Genomic DNA, 20,330 nt, shown 5'->3' with positions numbered 1-20,330 from the left:
GACTGAGTAGAATAGTGAATGATACTTGAAGCTAGAAATTGTAAAGTAATTAGCCTCCAATTAAAATAAATAAATAAATAAAATAAATAAGTGTTTTAAAAAAGAAAAAGTGATATAGTTTACAGGGGAGACCTGAGATTTATAGAGTATTTGGGTCTTGGATCTGCCACTTATGAACCACAACTATGAGCAAGTTCCTTGGTCTTTCTGAGCCCCATTTTTCTCATTTATAGATTTGGAATAGCACTACCTTGTGGGGGTGTCATTAGAGGTAAGTGAAAATATGCATTTAAAATGCTTAACATTTGGAAGGAACAGCTAACTGCTGTTACCATTATTATTCTATTGGAAACAATATTGGAACAATAGTGATATCTTTTCATAATCTAGGTCCATATTTCAGAGTAAACAAGGCATGATGATTGACTTTTACTAGTTTGACTTGCAACATTTAGATGACTTTTTACTTTAACTGATAAATTGAATGGAAACTTGGTTTGTTGAGTTTAAAAAATAAAATAATAATATTGAAACCATAGAAGTAAATCCTAGCAGCAGCTAAAAATACAATTTCAAATTATACAAGATTACAAATGAGAAGATTAGCTATCTATTAGATGGTGCTTACTGTATGTTAGACTCTGTTCCTGACCTTTACATACAATGTGTGTGGGTATTAGTCGCTCAGATGTGTCCGACTCTTTGCGACTCCATGGGCTATGGCCCACCAGTTTCCTCTGCCCATGGAATCCTCCAGGCAAGAATTCTGGAGAGGTTTGCCATTCCCTTCTCCAGGGGATCTTCCCAAACCAGGGATTGAACCTGGGTCTCCTGCATTGCAGGCAGATGCTTTACCATCTGAGCACCAGGGAAGCCCTGTATATACAGCCACCCACTCAAATTAAGCAATGGTTTAATATTCAACTGCCACAGAATCCTAGTAAACACGTTTGATGAGTTTGAGTTTTGTGTATGTTCAATTACCTGGAAGTTTCCTACTATATCTAGGGTTGTCAAACTTATTCTGTAAATGAATAGATGGCAAAAATATTGGGCTGTCAGGGTCATATGGTCTGTTGCAACTACTTAACTTTGCTGTAGTAAGTTACTTTTATAAACAAGTGGGCATGACTCTGTTCCAGTAAAATTTTATTTCCAGATATTGACAATTTTATATGATTTTCTTTTGATTTGTGTACAATCATTTGAAAATATTGAAACAATTTAAATTGGCAAGCTGTAACAAAACATGCAGGCAGCAGTTTGGATTTGGTTCAGGAGCCATGAATTGCCAAATCCTGTGTCAGAGATGCAAATATTGACATGTTAAGTAGCCATGAAGAAGACTACAGTACATGACTTAAAATAGCATTATTTCTTTCCTCAGGTCTTTCTCTTTACCTCTGTAATCTTGAAACTTACTGACTGCTTCCTGTATCTAGTTAGAGAGCAGTTGATCTACTCAAGTTAGTCTTTCACACGTGAAGTGAGTATGAGCTTGGACCACAAGCATGTGCAAAAATGGAAATTTTAGGACAAATATATTCTCTATAACAGAACTTTCCTGACACTTCAAGATCCATCCTGTGGCCATTGATCATTCAGTCCTGAGCAGTTTGGAATTTTCCCTCTCCCCTCTCTCCCAGGTTGTATCTCAGCTCTGGGTGACTCCATAGTACTAAGGCCAAGCCTTGTGGGAAAGCCTGGTCCTCGTGTGTCATCTACTTGCCATCGCATCTGTGGTCTGTGGTCCAGTGTCCGCTCCTGGTCACTCCCAGCCCTCCATGATGACACGCTGGACATTCAGTTTCCAATCTTGTCTGTGGTGATAGCTGTGTTTATTTCTACAAACTTGTTGCTTGTTATTTGAGGCCTCTTCGAGTTCACCAACTCTTTTTTGAAATGTATTTATTTTTATTGAAGGGTGATTGCTTTACAATATTGTGTTGGTTTCTGTCATACAACAACATGAATCAGTCACAGGTATACATATGTCCCCTCCCTCTTGAACCTCCCTCCCACCTCCCACCCCTTCCCACCCTTCTTATCTAAATTCTGCCCCGTTTGGGGGGCTTAGGCTTCTCTGATAGCTCAGTTCAATTCCTGGGTTGGGAAGATCTGCTGGAGAAGGGATAGCCTACCCACTCCAGTATTCTTGGGCTTCCCTTGTGGTTCAGCTGGTAAAGAATCCACCTGCAGTATAGGAGACCTGGATTTGATCCCTCGGTTGGGAAGATCTCCTGGAGAAGGGAAAGGCTACCCCCTCCAGTATTCTGGCCTAGAGAACTCCAAGGAGTATATAGTCCATGGAGTCGCAAAGAGTCGGACATGACTGAGCAACTTTCCCTTTTTCACTTTGGGGGGCTTATGAAATGTTGCCCTTCTCTGCCACACTATCCTAGGACTGTGACAGGCCAAACGTTTCTGTCTCCAGCACTGTCGTCCATTTAGCTATCTCTATGCTAACACGTGCACACTAGGTAGTGGGTGAGAATCCTGCAAGGCTGTCACTTCCAGGGCTCCTCATGGGAAGCAGAACACAAGTCCTTTCTACTTGTGGACCTCAAACCTATAGGGGCTTCTGCTGCCCCGTGTTTGTCTCTTATCAGAGCCCATACCACTCTCTCAAACTGATAATTCTTAAATTCAGTTTAACCTCTGCTTCAGAGGGATATTTTAAAATCACTGGAGTAACAATAATTTGGTCTTATACCTTCTCTAGTCTTCCAAATATGTTCTTTTTGGCATTAACTTGATACTTTGATTCCTTAGCCTCTGGCCTTTTATTTTAAGTCTCTGGCCTTTTGAGAGTCAAAAACCTTTTCTTTAAAACTATTGCCTCCAATGTATTTCCAGAGTTAATTTTGAAACTCAGAAGTTGAAAATTGACTCCCCCACCTCCCCTACCCCACCCCTCTCACCCCCACACCTGTATGCACATCACTTTGATGGTCCTTTCCTGAGGGCACAGAGGCCAGATTGAACCCTCCCTTCTAGGTGAATGGAGGAAATATACCGGGCTAGTGTACGGCATTGCTAACATAATGCTGCTGTATCTGCCCTGAGCCCTGTTGAACTGGTTGTACACCCAACATATGATGAGACGAAGTCATCCCTAGAGTCCACAGGAACATTCCTTTGAAATGTTTGACTTGAGAGTCCAGAATTTAAATTTAAATCCTTGAATGGAAGAATATATTTGGAATATGTTAGGTTCCCTGCCACATCTTCCAAGGAGGCAGATAGCCAAACATTCTATGGTGTTTCTTCAGGTTTTGTCTTTGGAAGTTAACATTTCCTGTAACTGAGTTTAAGTTATATATTTCCAACATCAATTTCTATTTTATCTTCTATGTTAATTAGCTGGGTCCTTGGTTTTGAGAGCAAAAGCAAAAGAATGTTGTCCCATGAGCAGCAGGCCTCAAATAATAAAATGTTGCCAAAATTAAGAACAGAAAAACAGAAAACATTGTCTATTGAGCATGAAATGTCAAAGACATATGGTGTTTTTGTTTGAGTCTTTGAAGGTCAAAAACTTATTTCATGTTTTAAGCCATGAAGGAAGAGCTGACAGACGGTTCAAACAGAATTTTAATGTCAGCCTTCCTTGTAATCTGACCTTCAGGAGCAGTATCAAAAGCACTATTCTTATTCTCAAGTATTATGAGTTTACCAAGATTGTGTAACTTTAGGTTACCATGTAGAGATCTCACATGAGCTTCAGAATGTTTGTGGAGACAGAAATTTGCTGACCTGCTTTCAGTTGTCAAGTCAAAGCCGAGCAACACAAGTTATTGCCAGCTTCAAATAAGAATGCTTAACGATTAAAACAGTTTTTTAAAATGTTTTTGAAACAAGTAGGGTAATTTTTTATCCTTCAGAAATCCCTTTGGTTCCTGTATTCACTTTTGTCAATCACTGTAAATGTGAGTGGTGAGTTTGTTTTGTATAAATTTTATTTATAGCCTAAAAAGTAAATCAAAGACATAAGGTTCACAAACTTTTCCTATTATCTTAAATTAACAACTCCAGAAAGTCTTGAAATTCAAGGGACTTGGTGAAAAGAGATTAGAGCTTTTCAAAGGTTTTTACAAAGTTGACTTTATCTTTATGAAACTGCTTCTAATTTAGAAAAATTATTTATCTTCTACTCAACATCTAAGTGCTCCATCCAATTAACAAGACTTTGGCCACAAATGACACTAGTTATCTCACAAAAGTAAATTTGATGGAATGTGTGATAATCTCTGGTTTGTTCACATTATAGTCAATCTCTAGCCAATTTCAGAATAAAAGCTAAAAGAATGTTCTGTGATCCCTAACAACTGATTGATTAGGGATGACATTTCAGGCTTTGAGCTGGAGATTCGGTGATTGGGTCTTGCCCTGGAGGTTTAAATTCTCCTGTCCTTTTCTGAGCAGCAGTTAAAAATGTAACAAAGCTGTCTGGGAGGTTGACATAGATCACTACATCCACATTCTGGGGCATCCTACTTCACTTACCCATCATTTGGCAAAGATAGGCACAGCCAGGCCTAGTGTGTGAAGCTGTTGACAGATGAGCAAGTCACAATGCTGCAGAAGTCAGAACAAAAGAGCTAATAATCATCTGTGGCAGTGAAGATGAGGTCACCTGCCTTCCTTCCTAAATAAACAGATGGAAAGAGTTTGCAGTTCATTTCTTTCCAAGGTAACAATTTATTTCATTTCTGTTTTACAGCATTGAACCAAAAGTTGTTCTCTTTGGGGAAATTTTATTTTTCTTTAATTATTCTACCCAAACGACAAGAGAGCTGAGTCTTCTGGGGATAAGTGCAGTGAAGTCAAAGTTAATTAGTTTTCTCACAGTGCACTGCATTTGGGTACAATATCACTGCAGGGGAACACCAGCATTCAGATTCCTTGATTAAGTGGTGTGCTTCTAGAAAGGCAGAATTCTATCAGAAAAAAATCTATGTAGAAATAATATTTCAACTTCCTTGAGAGTTGACAGCATTTGATACTCACCTTGGAGTTTTCCTTGGAGTAAGTCCTTTCATCTCCACTTTATCTTTCCTTTAAGGTGTCAGACGGCAAGGGAAAATGATGGAGTGCCCTGCAGGTCCCTGGAGAACTTGAGAACCATGTTCCTATTTAACTGCAACATAAAACTCACAAATCAGTTTATTTTTCTCTTGTGATTGTCAAAGTTATACGTTCTGCAGAATTTCAAGGCTAAACAAAGAAATCTACCTCAGTGATCTTTTGTCATTTCATAGATGGGTATTCAGATTAGACTAAGAGCATTACACAAATACACCTATCTATGGCACATAAATGAGCTCTCAAATTAAGTGTCTGTTCTTTTCTTATCTGATTACAGACTGATTACATGCAAACATGCCAAGTATATGATTTACATGATTAAAATATAAAGTAGCATTGATATTATTTCAAGTGATCCTATTATTAATTTATTAAGCACAGGTCTTGTAATGGAAAGAATTCTGTCTCACAAAAGAATAGCATTCTTATGGACTAATGGAATTGGCAAAGTATAAACCTCAGAGTTATACATAATACAAGTTATACATTGATATCCTCAAGTCAAGGTCTAAGAAAGATTGCCTTTTAATTCAGAAAACATTCTGGAGATAATCACCTCAAGAATGTCCCTGTTAATTAAAGAAAAATTAATTAGCAATTAAAGATACCAGGTAAGTAGCTGAAAATAAATGTTTTCTTCAGCAAGCTCAATGCCTGTTCATTACATTTCCTCCTTAGAAAATAGCAGATAAAAAATAGAAACCAAGAAAATAAGAGTCCTTGTCACAACTTTCCTAGTTAAAGCCGTTTTTCCCCTTTATTGGCTCCATTTTGTACGTTCATGTCATATAGTAATAAACAACTTGACCATCTAAAGTCTTCACTGCAAGAAAATTACCTTCTTCAGTGAGGAAATTTCAGACCTGAGAACTGATATTCTTTCTTGTCTGTATTTCTGTCTTTGTCAAGAAAGAAGCATTTTGCACAAAATTATGGCCTGAAGAGCATCCGATGGCTTTTCCTTAGAGTTCACCTACTTAAGTCATGCATGGATCACTAAAGGATGAGATAAAGGAGAGACACTGTTCATAAAAGGGTCAAGCAAGTGCTTTTGCTTATTTTCCTTACATAGCTGACAGTAGCAAAGGCACAAAATCATAAATTCAGTGCCACAATTACATATGCTTTCTTCCTATGTTTTCCCAAGTAAGGTCAGCTTCTCATGGTTCAATTTTTAATGCTATCATTAGCTCACACCTTAATAAGGATTCTTGTCATCAGTGCCTTTCACAAATTCTGGTAGACAAAGTGTGAGATTGTTGACAGCCTGATTTGATGGTATGAATTCTTTTTTTGTTTGTTTGTTTGTTTTTGATATGAATTCTTACGATGATACACTGGGGCAAACTTGATTTCTGTTTCCAATTGTGGAATAAAATAGTAGATTTTGTATTTTTTTAAGATGAGAGTTAATTCACCATTGTGATATACCTGAAATCACTACCCTAGGCCCATGTTTTGAATTCTTAGAAATCATTAAAACAAGTCTTTCATTGAGAGACCACTGGTGCAATGGTATATAGTAGTAGAAATGATAGAATTGAGCAATTCAGAAGATTTAGGGCTAGTTTCATTTGGCAGTTGCTTCCCACAAAAGGACAAATATAGTACTGGAGTTTTAAAACCTCTACCTGTTTTGAATCAAATTTACATTCAAAGATTGAATGTCAAGAAAAAAATACCAGTCAGTGGTAACACTGCATATAAAGCTACTAAATTCTCCTACTGGCCAAGGCTAGAGCAAGATGTATGATCACACTAGAAGCCAATAAACAATGTAAGGATCAAAAAGACAAAGATCTCTGTGCTCTGTAGGGGCTTGCTTCTTGTCTTTTCTTAGAACTGTGTGCTTGATTGCACTTATTTATTTATTCATTCAGAAAATATTTTTTGAGAACCTGTATCATGCCAAATAGACTAGGCTGTGGACATATGTTAATGACCTCAGGGAGGTTAACATTTCTCTCTCTCTCTCTAGTTTTGATAACATAATGCCAAGTTGAAAAATCAACTACAGCCATATTAGGGCTTCCCAGGTGATGCTAGTGGTAAAGAACTTGCCTGCCAATGCAGGAGACATAAGAGACATGGGTTCAATCCCTGGGTCGAGAAGATCCCTTGGAGGAGGGCATAGCAACCCACTCCAGTATTCTTGCCTGGAGAATCCCATGGACAGAGGAGCCTGGCAGGCTACAGTCCATGGAGTTGCAAAGAGTTGGACACGACTGAAGTGACTTAGCACGCATGCACAGCTATGTTAGGTGCTATTACACATAAAACATAACAGTTCAGTGGGAGACTAGAAGGAGTTTACTTAGTCTGGGAGGTCAAGGAAAGATGTCCTGAGGAAGTGACTTTGAAGGAGAGCTAAAAGTTTATGGCAAGGAAGAGCTAAGTCATGTGAGAGATCCTAAAATAAAGAGCCCTGCTTAGCTGTCCAAAACTGTGAGAACTGAGACCAGAGAGGCAGACTGGGCAACACAGGGCTATTCTACAAGGAACAGGGCATTTAGGCCTTTATCCTAAAAGCAATGCAAAGTCATTGAAGTATTTTAAGAGGACAAGGAGTCTGCAGTAATCATATTTGCAATTTTAACAGATTATTTTGAATATAGAGATGTGAATAAATGGCAACCACTCCTTATAGCGAGACAAAGAAAAGAAGAAAAATAAAACACTCAGTTTCCATATCAAAGTACTCTGATTTTAGGTGTGCATGATGGGAAGACCACAGTTGTTTAGATCATTTATGATTCTCCCACATAAATAACGTAAAAGTGATAAAAGAAGTATAAACTCCTCAGGACTAAGAGAAGAGCAAGAAGACAGAGCTGATAGAAGAGTGAGTGGTAGCTGAGTAGCTGTGTAGTGTGGATAACCATGGAAACCACTAATCTGCACAGAGAATGAAATAGGCACAGAATTTGGGGCCATAAACCTCACCAGACCATGTGATTGAGATGCTGGGCAAAAAATATGGGCACTGGTTTTAAAGAAACTGAGAGTGGAAGAGACAGAAGATACAACTGGTAAGTCATGCAATTCTGTCCTCCATTCCCAACTCTCTCCCAATCTGCATCTTTTCTTTGGAGAAATTTATTAATAGGGAGTTCAAATCCTATTCATTCATATAATCATTTATTCATTTGGTAGATATTTGTTAGCTACACACTATGTACTAGGAAGTGAACAAAACAGATAAGATCTTATGTACCATTCTAGAAGGGAATAGAGATAATATAAAGAGACAAGTAAACAAAAATATCAGATAGTGACAAGAATTATGCAGAAGATTAAAGATAATATAATTTGAGAGTGACTATTTTCAGATTGGCTGGTCAGGAAACATTAGCCAGGGATGTGTGTGACATCTTTAAAAATTGTGATTAAGAGCCAATCTGCAAGGTGAGGCATCAGCTCTTTTTCTTACTAATCAAATAAATTCTAAAATGTGAGCAGGCAATGAAGTCTATGTCCCCAAGGGTGAAAGAAAGTATTCTTCTTATCTAAATGGTCACAGAAAAATGACCTTTAGATACTGACAGAAGAGGATTTTTTAAAGTTAAAAAAAAAGGTGGGAAAAGAAAAATGGCTTTCCACATGAAGACCTTATAGTGAAGCCTTAAATTAACAGTCGCCACCTCTAGACACAGAACATCCAATCAGCTTTGTAAAGCTTTGATTTTAAATATGACTGGTCAGCCAAAGTTAACCATATAGTCTAAAGGTGCTTCAGTCAAGACAAAGGGATCAAAACAGAAAGATCTGATATAAAAAAAAAGAAAAGGCAGATAGTAGGAAAAAAATCTAAAAAAACCTTCTTGAAAGACACACAAGAGAAGGTATTTTATCCTCAAATTAAAATCCATATCTATGAAAATGAACTATCATAAAAAAAAATCTTTGAAAAATTAAAAATATGAGTGCCAGAGTTTTTACAAAGTAATGTCAGATAAACAATATTAAGATAGTCACAATAATCTTAGCAGTGTTCGTTGAGTTAATGAAAAATTTGATATCACTTAATAGGTGGAGGATAGTAGTGACTTAGCAGCAGCAGTAGGGAAGTAGTGGTGGACAGTATAAGAGAACTGAGCTCTCATCTAATTTAGTTGTGTTGTTGTTTAGTTGATAAGTTATGTTGAACTGTTTGTGACCTCATGGACTGTAGCCACCAGGCTCCTTTGTCCATGGGATTTTCCAGGCAAGAACACTGGAATGGGTTGTCATTTCCCTCTCCAGGGGATCTTCCCTACCCAGGGATCAAACCCATGTCTCCTGCATTGCAGGTGGATGCTTTGCCCCTGAGTAACCAGGGAAGCCCATCTAATTTAATGGAAGCATTAAATTAGAATCCACCTGCAATGCAGGAGACACAGGTCCACAGGTTCAATCCCTGGGTTGGGAAGATCCCCTATAAGAGAAAATGGCAATCCACTCCAATATGCTTACCTGGAAAATCACATGGACAGAGGAGCCTGATGGGCTACAGTCCATGGGGTCGCAAAGAATCGGACACAACTTAGCAACTGAGCATGCAAAGTTGATAAATGTAAGCATTTCAGGAGAATAACTTAATTCTTCTAAACAAATTAACTATCACTTTAATAAATTAAAATCACATATTTCTATTAGCTTTTTAAAAGTGAGATTAAACACGTGTACACCCATGGCGGATTCATGTCAATGTATGGCAAAACCACAACAATATTGTTAAGTAATTAGCCTCCATTAAAACAAATAAATTTATAAACAAAAGTGAGATTAATTTGCTTTTGTTAAAATTATCAGTGTTCATTTAAAGTTACTGTAATTGATGGGTATGTTCAACTTTCACACATCTTAGAAGATAATCAAAATAATGTTTTTAAATGATGCAACTTTTAGTAAAAATGAGAGGTCTTGTTAACATATCACTGTCTTTTAAAAAGAAGTATGAGCAGAATGCTAACGACTTATTATGCTACTTTCCCTTGTGTCTCAGTTGGTGAAGAATCTGCCTGCAGTGTGGAAGACCTGGGTTTGATCCCTGGGTTGGGAAGATCCACTGGAGAAGAGAATGGCTACCCACTCCAGCGTTCTTGCCTGGAGAATCTCCATGGACAGAGGAGCCTGGCAGACTATAGTCCAAGGGGACGCAAAGAGTCCGACACAACTGAGTGACTTTCTCTTTCACTTTTCTCCTTCTGAAACCATTTCTGTCATCGGGTTTTTAAGCACAAACATGTGGAAAGAAGTGAAGTATCTTTTCATCAAGGAGAAGTTGATACCATCATATTTCTAGGGGATACTGTTTTTTTCCTTCACTCAAAAAACGTATATTGAACAGCTAGCTACTAGACAGCTCTCTTCTCAGAATAAGGAATATAGAAAGGAACAAAATGAATAGCCTGCCTTTATGAAATTTATATTCTATTAAGACCAGAAACAAATACACAGATGTAAGTATATAGTAAAATATATAAAATGTTAGTAGTAATAAGTGCTTTGGGGAAGAATAAAGCAGGGATAGAGGGAATCCAGGTAAATGTGATTCCTATTTTAAATTTGGTAGTTAGGGAAAACTTCACTAAGAAGATCTTTTAGTAAAGATCTAAGGGAACCAAGGGAGCCAATAATGGGAATATCTGTGGGAAGAGCATTCCAGGCTAAGAGAAAGACAAATGGTGGTGGTGGTGGTTTAGTCGCTAAGTCATGTCCACCTCTTGCAACCCATGCACTGTAGCCCTCCAGGCTCCTCTGTCCATGGAATTCTCCAAGCAAGAATACTAAATACAAAAACTCTACGTTGGGAACATGGGCAGGCATGGTTATGGAATAGTAAGAGGCCAGCATGGCTTTTGAGCAATGAGTAGAGGGTAGGTGGTAGCATGAAAAATCTAAGATTGTTGAGTTGCATGTTTTGTAAAACCTCATAGACCATTGAAAGGAATTTAGATTTCATTCTGAACAGAAATATGATCTGGTTGACAGATCCACTCTGGCGTCTGTGTTGAGAACAGCCTAAAAAACAGCAAGGGTTAAAACTGAAGGATTAATTGGAAACCTACATAAATAACCCACTGGAGAGATCATGGTGACTTGGATCTGAGTGGTAGTAGTGGGCTTGAAAGGAGCTGGTCAGACTCTAGATACGTTTTGAAGGTACAGCTGAGTTTGCTGATGAATTAGATGTAGAGAGTAATAGGAAGAGAAACAAAAGGACTCAAGATCTTTGCACTGAGGAACTTGGAAGAATATTATTGTTAACTGAGATGAGAGAATCAGGTCTTTTCTGATGTTCAGTTGGGGGTGGTGGAAAGAGCCCCTGGAGGATGGCACAGCAACCTGTACCAGTATTCTTGCCTGGAGAATCCCCATGGACACAGGAGCCTGGTGGGCTACAGTTCATAGGGCCTCAAAGAGTAGGACACGACTGAATATATAAGCCTAGATATATGTATATAAATTTCAGGGCAAAGGTCCAAGCTAGAGACAGGATTTTGAAAGAGAATGTGGTGTATTAGGGCTTCTCTGGTGGCTCAGACAGTAAAAAATTTGCCTGCAATGTGGGAGACCTGGGTTTGATCCCTGGGTTGGAAAGATCCCCTGGAGGAGGATCTTTGGAGTGGCAACCCACTCCAGTATTTTTGCCTGGAGAAATCCCATGGACAGAGGAGCCTGGTGGGCTATAGTCTATGGGATCACAAAGAGTAGGACATGACTGAGTGACTAAGCACAGCACATGGTATATTAAGCCATGAGACTGGATGTCCTGGGAGAAATATTAATAACCTCAGATATGCAGATGACACCACCCTTATGGCAGAAAGTGAAGAGGAACTAAAGAGCCTCTTGATGAAAGTGAAAGAGGAGAGTGAAAAAGCTGGCTTAAAACTCAACATTCAAAAAATGAAGATCATGGCATCTGGTCCCATCACTTCATGGCAAATAGATGGGAAACAATGGAAACAGTGATTTCCATTCAGTGATTCTGTTGAATGTAGTGGTCAAAACAAACTTTACTCTGTGTAGTGTCTGTGTGTGAAATGTATGCCCCAGCTAGGAAAACTTTATAGGGCACATAGCATGACTCCCCTAATGAGATATGGGAAGTTTGTGTTCAGGTCATCTTCCTAAATTTCCAAGAACATTGGATGGCTCTAAGATATCACTGTTGTCCACACTTTATTCAAGAAAGAATTGATGGGTTTGTTTTCTTACCATAAGTAGAATGAGCAGATGAAAACCCTTTCAGTGTATAAATTTTAGTATAGTTTCTTTCTTTGAGAAAAAAAAAAAAAGAGAGATGCATTTATTTCTCCTCTTCAACTCTCTCCTCTCAACCCCCTGCCCCAGAGTCATAACCAAACACTTTATACTTTGCAAATGATTAGAGAATAAGTAAGAGAAATTTGCAAATTTTAACTTTCTTCCAGTTCATGTAAAAGCAGGGGGGTTTATGTGTGTGTTTATGTGTGTGTGTATGTGATTTCTTTGTAGTCAACCAGCAGTAGAAGCCCCGATATTGTCTGATTTAGGTAAACAATTGCTAAATACCTACTCTCTCCCCAAACCCAGATTTTTCCTAGTTACAGAATTAATTACAGTAAAATGATCTACCCTAAGTGGGCTTCCCAGATGGCTCAGTGGTAAAGAATCCACCTGCCAATGCACAAGATACAGAAGACACAGGTTCGATCCCTGGGAAGGGTTGGGAAGATCCCCTGGGGAAAGAAATGCCAACTCACTCCAGTATTCTTCCCTGGAAAATCCCATGGACAGAAGAAACTGCTGGGCTACAGCCCATGGGGTTGCAAAGAGTTAGACATGACTGAGTGACTGAGCACAGGAGGATTTACCCTAAATTGAAAAAATATTATAAGAGAAAGCCACATAATCATTTAATTCCTCTAACTTAAAGCACAAGATGATGAAGCCAACAATATTTAACGTTTTTTGGAAAAAAAAAACCTCTTCGAAATAATCTACTGTAGTTTTAAAATGAACTAAATTTAAAAAAAATTAAATAGAATTACTCAGAGGATGCTATTTTGTAGAAGACAGCATGATGTCATTTTCAATCATAGCAAAAATTATTTTCTCCTGCTGTTCATTTGAGTGAAGAGAAAATTAATTTATAATCCCTTTGATGGCCTTTGTTTTCATTAATTTAATTTCCACTACATGTTAAGATCAGAGATGCTAAAAGAGATGTCAGTGACATCATCTTTTACTTGTAAAACCAGCCCAGTGGGGGCTTTTTGTTAAAGAGGATTGTTATAACAATCTCTCTAAGCTAAATAATACATTACAGAAAATAAAACAGAAATAGCATGCTGAAGAAAAATTAAGCACACATCATAGGAAAAGTTTATTTCAGAAAAAAATGCATTCAGTTGTGACACTGCTTTTTCATATGAATAGATGCTGAATCATTGTCTTCAAGTAGTAGTTCTCAGGGCTCAGCTGTTGAGAATCATCTGTACTTTGGGGCAACTGTGGAGTTTCTCCAGCAGAAATCAGGATTTAATAGGTATGCAATGTGGCTCATGGATCTTCATTTTTACAAAGACTCCAGGTAATTCTCAAATGATTTGTGGTTTGAGAAACAGTCCTAATTATAACCTTTTTTTTTCTGTTCAGCCCAGCTGAGTGTGATTATGCTTACCTTCCTAGACTGAGGCTGATCAGAGTGTTTTTTTTTTTTCTTTCAAATAAAGGTGATCAGCAGAGACAAACAAATAAGCAGATAGTCCTTTATCTCTGTGAGGTTAAAAGGCTCAAATGATAAGGGCCTGGCTCATGAAACATCCTACCCTCAATGAAGTTCACTTCATAAATATGCCATGCCCTCAGTTATAAATTGATACTGGAAAGGCAGGAGAGAGTAAACAAGCAAGAGGCCATTGGAGTCCTTGAGGGCTGCAATATTGGGAAAGGAGGAAGGACACAGAAAGAGAAACCTGGAAGCTAAGGAAACTTTCACAGACTTTATACCTTTGCATAAATTGTGTATTAATATTCACTTAGGCAAGAGATAAATAAAAATTCTGCCTAAAATATTTCTGATCTTGTAGCTGCTACAAACAAGAGTTTTCAAATTTTATGATGTGTTTGCTTGCTGTGGTTGTTATTGTATAATTTTTCATGGTTGGTTGTTGAGTCGCTAAGTTGTGTCCGACTCTTGCGACCTCATTGACTGTATGTAGCCTGCCAGGTTCCTCTGTCCATGGAATTCTCTAGGCAAGAGTACTGGAGTGGGTTGCCATTTCCTGCTCCAGGGGAATCTTCCCTACCCAGGGATTGAACCAGGGTCTACTACATTGCAGGCAGATTCATTACCGACAGAGCTATGAGGGAAGTTCTAACTTTATATGACTTCTTAGGAAGTCCTTGTGCTTCGCTTGAAGGCGTTTTGGTTCCAAGTAATTAATTTAGGGGCTTCCCTTGTGTCTCCTGTGTTGGCAGGCGGATTCTAATTCCCAGGTAGCTCACGAGTAAAGAATCTGCCTGCCAGTGGAGGAGTCACAGGAGACGCAGGTTCGATCCCTGGGTGGGGAAGATCCCCTGGAGGAGGGCATGGCAACCCACTCCAGTATTCCTGGCTGGAGAATCCCATGAACAGAGGAGCCTGGCGGGCTACAGTCCATGGGGTCACAAAGAGTCGGACACAACTGAAGCGACTTAGCACCCACACACAATTAACTTAGACCACTTTGGATCGACGGTATACAAGTAAACAAAAATCTGCCTACAGATTTATCAACATTTCCTTTTGTTACTGACCGTTTCGAGTTGGGCCCCAACAAGTGTCCTGCCTAGTCTTGTCAGAGCCAGTAGAAAGAGACGAAGTGTGGTTCAAAAGCAAAGGAAAACGTCATTCTTCAATAACACAGTGGAGAAGTGTGGCTGGCACGCTAGAGCACAGGCCGTGGGGTCCAGGGCTGCTTTGCAGGAGTTGTTGGGGGCCAGCACAGCTGCGTTGCTCCCGCTTAAGACTGCAGTTCCCGCAGCCTCTGCGCAGGCGGGCCGCCATCCTAAGTGGAGGTGCGCTGGGGCAGCGCTTCTGCACACTGTACCCAGAGCGCGGCTCTGGGGCAGGCGTTTGGCCCTGGGAAGCCTGGTCTGAAACTCCAGGACCAGGCATCTGCGTGCGGCATCCTATGAACAAGTGAAACTACATGAACCATGGATGAGAAGAACCAAGAAAGGTCAGACGTTATTACCCAGATTGTTTCTCTTTCCCGGGGAATTTTTAATGGGCTTTGCCAGTGATTTTTCTTTCCTCTCTTCCTTCTTTTTTTCCTCCTCATTCTCTTTTCTCTCTCCTGCTTTCTGCTTTCAAGGCATGTTTGATTAGGTAGATTGATTGTTTCTGGCTTAAAGTGAAAACTGTTTTGTTGTAATTGTTGGGAGACTGATTTCAGCCTTTCTATACATATGGGGAAAGATTTTGGATGTATCAAGTTTTCAGGAATAAAAATATTGCAAAAGAAGGAGCGGAATGAGAATAAGTGGTTTAGAACAGGCAGGAGAGAAGTTTTGTTTTGCTTTTGGACATGTGAAAAAATTAAAAAAAACAGCAGAGGTCAGAAATCAAAAGGAATATTGAATAGTGTTCAAACTTTGTCATAACGGTGAGTTGCTTAAAAAATAAAGTGTGTTCAATATCCTCTTTCTCTGTTTTTATTTAGTGTCCTGTCTGCCCTGAGCTTTTGGAGATTTAAATATCAACAAATGGTTTTATTACTTCAGTTTGAGAATTGCCGGCAGGGCCTGAATCTTGCCAGAAAGTCCTGAGATGTACTCTCTTTTGGCAGAAAGAACAATTGCACAGCAACCTGATAAAGTATAATTGAAATCAGACTGCATTGTGATAGATGAAGTAGAAGTACTCTCTAAATAAAGCATGCTCCCCTCAATATGTGAATTTACAAGCACTGCCGGTCTCTTTCTAGCCTCTTAACTCTCTCTGAAGGTTTTTAGTTTCTACAAAGCAGACTATATAGTATGTACTGCCTTACGCACCAAAGATAAACTAGCTTCCCATGTAGGGAGGATTGTATTGCATATTTAAAATATATTAAATATGCACTGAATTAAAACTACTTTTTCTCATCACATTTCCAGAGTTTTCTTCTAAAAAAGTCTTTTCTAAATTTTGAAATTTTGAGAAATTTTCTTAAAAAACTCTTAAATTTTTTTTATTACTTATTGATTTTAGGGTTGGTTCTTTTCATCTTGAGTGAAATATCTATGGTGCTCTGGTTTGGAGAGTTTTATCAACTAAAGCTAGAAACTTCAATACAACCTTATGAAATAAAGAAATGTAGCACAAATAGTTGAATGATATCCTTACACAATTGTACACATACATTACTATGTTTTTGATCATATATGTGTGATATATGTTTGCACTAATACCAGGCACCTGGAAATAATTAGAAAAGTAGCTCTTAACTAAGCAAGGTTCATTTGGAATTTGAATCTAAAATTGTGTAATATGATATGTAAGTTATATATCAATGAAAACATTTTGCCTGCCTATTTAATTTTTTGATAACAATTTTTTTTCAAATCCATCTGATAATTATTTTGTGGTTGCTTTTCAGAAATAAACATGCTGTGCATTGAGTCACATGAAATTGACTTTCATTTAGGTCAAAATAGTCAAATATCAACAACACCAAAATATTCCACCTATATATGTACCAGAGATTCATTTTTTGTTCTTGTATTTCCATTGGGTAGTAGTTTGGGGGTGTGTGGGAAATATCTATTTCTTTGGTTTGTGATATTGTTTCTTATACTGAATGTTTTATAAATGTAGGTTTATGTGTGGCTAAGAGCATTTTTCCTTTCTCTGGTTACACTTGTACCTCACAGGGATTTGAATTACATAATCAATTTTTGTGTTTTTATTATAACTTTTTCTGAGTTTCTTCAAAACAGATATTTTCTGAAAAGGAGAAAAGGAAAGATAATTTGAAATTTAGAGAAATCTCAGAAAGCAAGAGGAAAAAGATTTATTTGATAATGTAGTAAGGTATGAATTTATGGATCTTACTAGTTCCTCAAACAAAAATCTATTTCGATTGCATGCTAGATTATGTTTCCTTAAAAACAGCGATTTTTCTGTTTTAAACAATGCTTAGAATCAATCATAGACATTACGAATGGAAGGCAGATGTAGAGGTCACCATTTAAGCAAGTTCTACTTGACCTGTTCCAAACTAATCTGTCTCTATCTTATTTCTAATAATCTCCAGGGATGGATATTTCAGAACCTCTTTCAGGAAAATGTTTCAGTGCTTAAAATCTATAAGTACTAAACAATTTGTCAGTTATTTATTTTATTTTCATATAATCAAAAGTAATAAATGTTCATGATATTTTGAAAGCTCCAAAAATTAATAAAAAGTGAACACTCCCTAGTCCCATAATCTTGCTGGTAAATTCTATACACTTTAATGATTTTTCTTGATATTATATTCTTTAGTTTCACATATGTGGATGGAAAAAGAAATATCTAGTCATATTTCACCATTTTATCATTATCATTTTTATAATTTCCTCCTTCATCCCATTTTTTAATTTCTTGTCTTCTGGTATTATGACTTGGGTTTGTACTCTAACTTCTTCATATCTCTATTATGTTGTGAAACCCCCATTGGATAAAATATTTTGTTGGCTCTTATCGTTAATATTCTGTATTTTATTCCTTTGGACTTTTGTTATCCCCTGGTATTTCATTAAAAATGTGAGGGCTACATTCATTCTCTTAAACCATCAGAATATCAATTAATGCATTTTATTAGGCTTTGAAATGTACTGGAAATAACTTGACAGCATAATAAAGGGGGTAGTGAACCTAAATATATCTCTATTTGAAATTCCATAGTTTGCTCAAGTGTAATTACTAAGTGAATGCCTTATAATAATCCTCTTTGGAAGCTGAAATTATGGTTATACTCAGGGAATGAGGGAGGGAAAATAGATGGTTTATTGTTCTACAACCTTCAGTAGGTATATTCATTCACATTGAGAATACTTTGAAAAAACTATATGTAAAAAGCTCAAGAATACTTGGGAAAACCACCATGAAGCAACCATTCACACACACACATACACACATTATTTGAGTATAGTTTCTCTGCAGTGTTGTTAGTTTCTGCTGTATAGTGAAATAAATCAGCTACACATATATATATCCCCTCGTTTTTTGGATTTCCTTCCCATTAGGTCACCACAGAGCATTGAATTCCCAGTGCTATACAATTGTATCTCATTTGTTATCTATTTTATACATAGTAGTATATATATATGTCAGTCCCTTATCTCCTGATGCACCCTACTCCTCCTTTCCCCCTTGGTATCCATGTTTATTCTCTGTGTCTCTCTTTCCCCTTTGCAACTAAGATCATCTATACCATTTTCCTAAATTCCACACGTATGCATTAATATATGATATTTGTTTTTCTCTTTCTGACTTAACTGCACTCTGTATGATAGTCTCTAGGTCCACCCAGGTCTCTGCTAATGGCACGATTTTGTTCCTTTTTTATGGCTGAGTAATATTCCATGTATATATGTACTGCATCACATCTTCTTTATCCATTCCTCTGGTGATGGGTATTTAGATTGTTTCCATGTCCTGGCTATTGTAAATCGTGCTTCAGTGAACATTTGGGCACCTGTATCTTTTTGAATTATGGTTTTCTCCAGATATATGGCCAGGAGTGGAATTTCTGGGGCAATCATTCATATATTGAGTCACTTAGCAAATACTAATTAATGTCTACCATAGTGCTGGCACCAGAGATACAAAAATGAATGATATGTTTCCTTCCCTGGGGGAACTCACATTTTGACAGAGAAGACTGAAATATGAACAAATAATTATAGTACAGTATGAGTAGATGAAAGTGTGGAGTGTAATACAAGAACAAATTGCGGTGTTTGGGAAGACTTCATGGATAAGACATCATTTGCATTTTCTCCTGTGCTTGGAACATAAGATATGTACAAGTGGAGAGAATAAGAGAATATAGGGAACTTTTTGCAAAGAAATCTCATTTAAAAAGAAAAAGCACAATGAGGTACCATTTCACACCAGTCAGAATGGCTGCTATCCAAAAGTCTACAAACAATAAATGCTGGAGAGGGTGTGGAGAAAAGGGAACCCTCTTACACTGATGGTGGGAATGCAAACTAGTACAGCCACTATGGAGAACAGTGTGGCAATTCCTTAAAAAACTGGGAATAGAACTGCCATATGACCCAGCAATCCCACTGCTGGGCATACACACTGAGGAAACCAGAATTGAAAGAGACGCATGTACCCCAATGTTCATCGCAGCACTGTTTACAATAGCCAGGACACGGAAGAAACCTAGATGTCCATCAGCAGACGAATGGATAAGGAAGCTGTGGTACATATACACAATGGAATATTACTCAGCCATTAAAAAGAATACATTTGAATCAGTTCTATTGAGATGGATGAAACTGGAGCCCATTATACAGAGTGAAGTAAGCCAGAAAGAAAAACACCAATACAGTATACTAATGCATATATATGGAATTTGAAAGATGATAATGATAACCCTATATGCGAGACAAAATAAGAGACACAGATGCATAGAACAGTCTTATGGACTCTGAGGGAAAAGGTGAGGGTGGGACGTTCTGGGAGAATAGCATTGAAACATGTATATTATCATATGTGAAACAGAACACCATTCCATGTTCGATGCATGAGACAAATGCTCAGGGCTGGGGCAATGGGATGACCCAGAGGGATGGGATGGGGAGGAAGGTGGGAGGGGGGTTCAGGATGGGGAACACATGTAAACCCATGGCTGTTTCATGTCAATGTATGGCAAAAACCACTACAATATTGTAAAGTAATTAGCCCCCAACTAAAATAAATAAATTTATTTAAAAAAAAAAAAGGAAAAGCAAATGTCTGAGTTATGGTGTTTAAATGTTTCTAGTTTCTATTTTCTATTTCTATTTCTAATAAAATGTTCCTATTTTATAGAAAATATGGCCAAATATGATTATGATATTTTTCTTAATTTCCTCAGTCTAAATTAGTTTTAAGTTCTTTTTTCTTTATGATTATCTTGAAACAAAATTGTTATATAGCTTTAGATTATTGCTCATGAAATAAATACTGCAATGGAAAACCAGAGAGTTAGCACTGTCTGTACTAAATAGTTTGTGTTTCTTGGCCTTGGTTTCCTCTTATATAATCTTGT

The 20,330-nt window shown here is 37.7% G+C and overlaps 1 long non-coding RNA gene across 1 annotated transcript in view; it reads left to right on the top strand.

Moving 5' to 3' along the window:
- The window catches only part of LOC145537237 (uncharacterized), a 128,513-nt gene extending 114,704 nt beyond the window's left edge, over positions 1-13,809 (top strand). The window contains exon 3 of the long non-coding RNA XR_014076310.1: positions 10,070-13,809. This is a non-coding gene — a long non-coding RNA (uncharacterized LOC145537237). The remainder of the gene's footprint in view (positions 1-10,069) is intronic.
- Positions 13,810-20,330: the final 6,521 nt, after the last annotated feature.

The sequence above is a fragment of the Giraffa tippelskirchi genome, chromosome 1 (assembly GCF_054371585.1).
Source record: "Giraffa tippelskirchi isolate mGirTip1 chromosome 1, T2T-mGirTip1v1.2.pri, whole genome shotgun sequence".
NCBI lineage: Eukaryota > Metazoa > Chordata > Mammalia > Artiodactyla > Giraffidae > Giraffa > Giraffa tippelskirchi.
The sequence above is the reverse complement of the archived record's forward strand: the minus strand, read 5'-3'. Positions and strand labels throughout refer to the sequence as shown.